Below are 7,033 nucleotides of genomic sequence, written 5' to 3'. Positions count from 1 at the left end.
AACCACCTGCATATTCTCTCCCCAACACTAGCTTATTGACCAGGAATTTCAATGCAGAATGATCTGTATCCATCTTAAAATTTCCACCCAACAAATAGTGTCTAAACATCTAGAGTGCATATACCATGGCTAATCCTTCGCACTCGGTGGTGGAATAGTTCTTCTCAGCCTTGGATAACCTCCTACTTGCGAATGCTATAGGATGGTCCAATTCTCCTCTGCTAGCTTGTGTCAGTACTACACTCAGTGCTATACATGACGCGTCGACATGTACATGAAACTTCTTCTTCCAATCTGGGAAGACTAGAATTGGCGCGGCGACCATTTTTCCCTTAAGCACATCCAATCTTTTCGACAGTCCTCGTTCCAACAGAACTTGACATCCTTTTCCAACAACTTCTACATAGGCATGGTGATTTGGGCATAGCCCTTGATAAACTTCCTATAGTACCTAGTATGTCCCAAGGTTGTGCGTAGCTATTTCACACTCCTAGGTGCCTCCAGATTAATTATCACTAGGATCTTCATGGGATCTACCATCAATCCTTGTCTGCATACCACATGACCCAACAAAGTCCCAAAAGGGACACAAAACAAACATTTCTTCAAATTGAGCACAATCTAGTACCTTCGACAAGTATCTAGCATTAAGCTCAAACTGGCCACATGGCGTTTTACCAACCCAAACGTAGTCCAGTCATCAAAGTAAACCTCCAGAAACTTATGAATGAAGTCTTTGAATGTAGTAATGACTACGCATGAAAAAATCGCAAGTGCATTCTTTAATTTGAAATGAATTACGGTGTACTGAAAACATCCCCATTTAGTCACGAAGGTCATCTTTCTTCTATCTTCAGGTGCGATTTTGATTTCATGGTACCTAGAGAACCCATCAGTGAAGGAGTACACTTCCTGGACACCTACATTATCTAATACCTCATCAGTGAATGAAGTCGGGAAAGGATCATGCATGCAAGCGTCATTCAACTTCCTAAGATCTATGCATATTCTTATTTCATCCTTCTACTTCTTTTCCTATACCACCATTGGGCTCACCCAATCAGATTCTTCTACGGGCTCAATGATGCCTACCATGAGCATCTTATCTAAGTCTAAGTCGACCTTCTCCTTATACTTCGGATTGAGACGGTAAGGTCTTTTCTTAAACAGCTTCACGTCGGGTTTTAACGTGATCTTCATTGTTACACAGTAATTTTTCACTGTCTTCACTCCAGTCCTTCTACTGTGTCATGTGTCCAAGTAAAACATGCTCATATTAGACAAATTCTCTCTGATGTTGCCAAATGACCCACTTTTCCTAAGTTATCTGCCTCATCACGTCTATTGGCTAAATAAACGTGTTGAAGGGTGCTCATGAATAGTCCAGAAGCACTACCATCGCGGAAGTACACCTGATTCCCGCGATGGTATGATTTTATGTCCCAGCGTGAGGTTACTTGTAATCTTCGGCGATGACCTGACTAGCTACGTTATTCAATAGTGATGTCAACGCTATAGATCAGTTATGCCCTCACGATGATCCAGATTGGGCGAATTTGTTCCAACAGTCGGCCTTCTAGATGAATCCAGACCTGGTTGTTGGCATAGTTTGTATCGCCCTCCTTTCTTTGGCATGGCTGTTCCGTCATTTGTGCTACCTTCCTTTGGAGATAAGCCTACTCTTCCACCTTTCATGGAGACTCCTTCTCCTATTTAAACTCTCACCATTTCTATGCATTGTTGGTTTTTGATAGTTGGCTAGTTGAGTAGTGCTGTTAGTGTTTGTGAGTTTTCTAAATAGCTGGTGTGAGTGTGACAAGTGTGGGATTGTTGATAGTTTGTGGAAAGTTGTGAAGTGCCCTTAATCTTGTGTGAAACTTATGAGTGAGAGAGACTTGTGTGTTGGGAGATCCATCTTCAAAGAGTGAATGCTTGAGGAAAATGCTGGTTGGACCCTTCTGAGAAGGCTTGTGACGTCGAGACTTTGGTTGTAAGCTTACTCTTATCTCATTATTAATACAATCAATGATGTTTTCCTATGTCTTGTATGTAATGTACTTGATAGCTCATGAATTCTTGACTTTGTGAGTGAATAGATCATTATTGTTTCTGGTTACGTGCTTTGTTGTATTTCCTTTGCATTGTTTCAGGTTGATCATTCGTCAAGAGAAGGAAGCGGAAGCTGGAGCAGCACAACGGAACTCCATCGACCACCGGTTGAGGTAGGCCTCCAACTATGACTATTTAAGGAAAGCTATTGTTGATCTGTCCTCGTTTGTGACTAGACCCACTCTAGGGCTAGAGGGGTTGCCTCTGTCTGCAGAAGGAACACTTTCCTGCATCACAAATTGGCGACTCCACTGGGGAGATTTGGCCTTTGTTCTTTTCTTATTTTCTCTTTTTTTGATTTTTGATTTATTCTCTTTTGAAGTTTTGGGGACTAGTTACCAGTCTTCTAAGTTTCCTGGGTTGATCTGGGAAATACCCTTATTTGATTGAAGATTTGACTTTTTTTGATTTGGGAGTTTTGGTTCACCTGTCATTGTTTTGAAAGTCATCGCGGATTTAAATTTAACAGTCACGCTGTCATCGCGCTCACCCTTTTGTAATATCTTGTTCATCGCGTAATTACGCCTTACAGTCGTGATGGTTCTGAAAATTGGACCATCGTGGAAAAGTCATGTATTTCCACACTGACATCACTTTGTTACTGCGGCTAGTGATTTATCAACGCTTGTTGCTTGTGTATTACCCGCGTTGATTGCTATAGAATTGATTTTCTCAATTCTTCCTCCTGAGTCCATCAGTCCTGCTGGTCCCTTGCGTTTCTCACTTGTTCGATAATTTGTTTTTCACTGTTTATGATTAAGGCACTCCCTTGTGAGCTTTGTTGAATGAATCTTGTTTTTGCTTATGTGACCTAGTTCATTATTTCAAGTCTCTTGGATCAGTTTGGCTTGGTTGCTTGTTTGCTCAAAGATTTGTTTGCAGCTTGTTGTTGGTTTGATTGAACCTTCCCCTTTTCTTGTTTTTGGTTGATTGTTTAGTGACTGTTATTGAACCAATATTTGGCATTGATTCGATTTCTTTTTGCTACCAAACATAGATCACAATTGTTTGGATCAACCAGGTTTTTCCACACTTGCTTGTTGCTTATTTGTTTCTTCTAGATTTAAAGACATCAAAATCAAAAGAATTGCATTCATTTAGTATACGAAAGTGAAAGTGAATTTGCATTTCAAGTTTACTTATTGAAAAGAAAACGATAAGATCTCTCATTAGTAGTATTTGTGCACTTTAGGAATTTATGTCTATACGCATTGAGTGACTACCTTTGTTGTCTTGGTTTTCCTGGTTTGGGAATGATCTCTCTACCCTCTCATAGGTAGGTGTTCATCGAAGAAAAAGGATATTTCTTTCATTCTAGCTGCATCCTAGGATTTGTTGTATACATACGGTAAGGCCTGAAAACTGAAACATAATCCAAGATCAACTCTAAAATGAACTGAATAAATCTAACAATGCATTGGAACATAACACACACTATTTAGAGGTCTAGGCTAGAGACGTGCTCCGACGTCGTTAAACCTAGTCACTTTTGTTTCCACTCAAGGTTGGGTTATTCCTCCTTCTGTGACTCAATAGTGGTCTAGTATGGAATTGTGCTCCCATGTACCGTCGAGCATATGTTGGGAGACCCCACTAGGTTATCATCCTTTATCCCTAGGAAGGCTTTTCTACCGCCTTGTAAACCGTAACGCATTGAACATCGCATTTGGGAAGATTGACTGCCGTACGGAAAGTCCTTGGTTTTCATATGACTGCCAAGGTGTATATGCAGTTTTATGGGTTGTTTGGTAAACCTTTTGCCTAGTTCTCTAGAGTAGTCACTTTCATTCCTTTTCAGACTCCCTAAAAGAAAAGGCCCATCTGAGCACTTGTCACTTCAGGCTCATTAAATATTTGAAGGCGACTAGAGTCATCTTTTCTTCATTTTCTCAACTCTTGAAGCATGAAAAGGTCAAGTTTTGTTCCTGCGTCATAAAATTTACTACCCACAAAATATTCATGGTAATAGTTCGAGTTCTTGGTTGTGAGAAGAGTGTTTTTTTAGGCTTGTTCTCAATGGCAACATTCCTCGAGTCTACCAGCCAAGGTTTTCCCCCAGATGGAAATCCTGGTCCATTTCCTCCTTTTGGAAATGTCGGTGCTCTGTATATGGCAACATTGTCTTTGCCTGGGTTAACCATCGGTTTGCCCGTATGGTTGTTTTCAACCTCGGTGGTCCCGAGCGTCATGACTCCTGTTCCACCGTCTCCTTCACACAAATCACGACATTTTGATTCCAAGGTTGAGCCTACGCCTTCTTCCCTTGTTTCTTCCTCTTCCTCTCCTCCTTCGCCTAGTGAAAGTTTCACAACTAGTAACCAGGAGACTAAGAAGAAGAAGAAGAAGAAGTCTGATAAATGCGAGGCCACCTGTGTAGCTACTGCTATGAGTACATCTAAGGTCAGACCACCTTCTACTCCTCTGCAGAAGGTTAAGTTTCCTTGTGAATTGTGCAAGGGTGACCATCTTCTTCATGATTGTCCTGGATCCTCCCTCATCATCCTCTAAAGCTCATGATGATGCCACCCTATCAACTGGAAACAGTAAGAAGAAAGGGAAGATTCAATTCCCCTGTAGGCTATGTGAAGGCAACCATCCCCTTCACCTTTTTCCGCTCATGGATAAAGTTTCCACCATTTTGGAAAGTCTTACAGCTTCTTCACCCCAACTTCCCGTTGGTTATTAGAGGCTCTCTTCAGACCCTCTCCCGATTGACAAAGAGATTGACTTAGCTTCTTCTCTTGTCCGTCCTCCTCCTTCTGAGCCTGGTTGTGCTAAGCCTGTTCTGGACCAACCATTGGTCGGAGAGAGTGTCTACTCGGGTTCACCACCTGTTGATCACTCTGTTTCGGAAGAGCATCATGCTCATGTTCTCCTCGTCTCATCAGATTATCCAGAGTCCAAAAACAACCCTCCTATCCCCGCTGATCACGAGAGTATTTCTTCGATTCCTATAGAGCAGGGGTTCAATCATTTCCTTCGACTAGAGTCATTTGACTACATTCTGCCTTCCATTCCATGTGCCTTTCCAGATTACAGTACATGCCTATGATAAGGCAGTTCCTAGCACTGTCTTAGATGAGGGTGCATCTGTCAGTCTTATGCCTTCCACTACTTGGCAAGCTTTGGGCTCCCCACAGCTTGTGTTGATTGCACAGCATCTGTTAGCGTTTGACAGAGGAACCAGTCAACCGTTAGGGATCCTTCCGAAGTTCCTTGTTACTTTGGGAGGCAAAACCGTCTATATAGACGTACTGGTTGTCCAAGGTGCTTTAGATTTCAGTCTTCTCCTTAGCCGTGACTATGTTTATACCATGGGGGCCCTCGTCTCTTCACTTTTCTGTGTGGTTTGTTTTCCAAACAACAGAAGAGTGGTGACCATAGATCAATTATCATTCTTTAGTCCCCTGGTGCCTCCTACGCAACTGTCATCCCCTCTCGGTTCTTGCTCGCAAGCAATACCTTCCTTGCCACAAGTCAATTATGTGGCTACCCGTTCCGTCTTCGCATATGCCATTGATCATGCAGATGGTCTCGTACATCATGTACTGGGGGCATTGGAACCCGATCTGTCATTGGTGCATCATGACATGTATTCTTCCCAGAGTGCGTTTCTTCCATCCCATGAAGACCTCTTGGGAGCCATGTTCTCGTGTGTCCCATGAAACAAGGAGTGTCGAGGATAGTTCTTTTCTTGTGTCGACCTCATTAAAAAATGAAACAAGGTGCCTGAGGATAGTTTCTTGATCTTATGTCAACCTCATTAAAAAATGAAACAAGGGTTATGAGGATAATTCTTTTACTATGTCAACCTCATTAAAAAATGAAACAACTCCCTTTCCAAATCGAGTCTTTGATTAAGATCTCATAAAATCCAAAGTCGAGTCTTTCCAAGATCTCGAAAGTGAACCTTCATTCCATCCACCTCATTGAATGCAATGAAGCTTCGGGGGCATGTACCTCAATTTGTGTTATTATGCTGGGGGCATGCAAACTTATAACAAGCATAATTTTTCGTTTCAAGCTTGTGTAAACATGAAACCGAATCCAAGCAGAGTTCTCCATGGTTCAAGCTTGTGTAAAAATGAATCCATAGCCAATTTACATCTCGTGATTGCCGTTTTTATTTGCTAAATTATACTAGATGAGCCTTGGTTGTTTCATTCCATCGCCACCATCTCTTTGGCTAATCATATGCTTTCACTTGGTTGTTTATCCTTTCTTGAGGAACCACAGCGATGAGTGGTTTTATTAGCCAGCCTCTTGACCATTACATGTTTTGAGTAGTTCCACCATTGCCGGAACCAGTTTCTACCCTTTATACCACTCGTTCCTCCAGGACGAGTCTCCTTTAAGCTCTTTTCTAACTCGTAAAAGATGAAAAGGTTGTCGAGCATTTTTCCCTTTTTGACTCGTTAAAGAGAATATAAATGGAGGTCTACTTTCAGCTCTTTTCCGACCGTTTAAAGATGAAAAGATTGTCGAGTTTTTCCTTTTTTGACTCGTTAAATGGAATTAAAAAGGTGGTCCACTTTAAGCTCTTTTCTGACTGTGTAAACACGAAAAGATTGCCAGACTTTTGTCGTTTCGGGTTCGATATTGGTTACGAAACGACGTGTCTTCGATCGCTTTTCTACTTTTTCAGGTCGAGGTCACTAATCACGAAAAGTACTCCTTGATCGTAATGGTCAAGTGGTTCTTTTGAGTATCATTTTATACTTTTTCAGGCTTGAGAGACACAAATCTACGAAAAAGCACCCCCGTGGAGTTTTCTTTTCTGTGTCTTTTTCAAACTCTCTAAACATGAAAAAGACTTTGAGTTTTACCTATGTCGGACTCGTTAAACCCTGATGGCATTGGACTCGTCATCATGACGAGGCTTGAGCTTCTCCTTTCTAGGGCTTGTTAAATTATTTCTTGGTTG

The sequence above is a fragment of the Pinus tabuliformis genome, chromosome Q (assembly GCF_031772625.1).
Source record: "Pinus tabuliformis cultivar Carrire ecotype Pingquan chromosome Q, CPIR1, whole genome shotgun sequence".
Taxonomy (NCBI): Eukaryota; Viridiplantae; Streptophyta; class Pinopsida; order Pinales; family Pinaceae; genus Pinus; species Pinus tabuliformis.
This window is presented reverse-complemented; position numbering follows the sequence as displayed.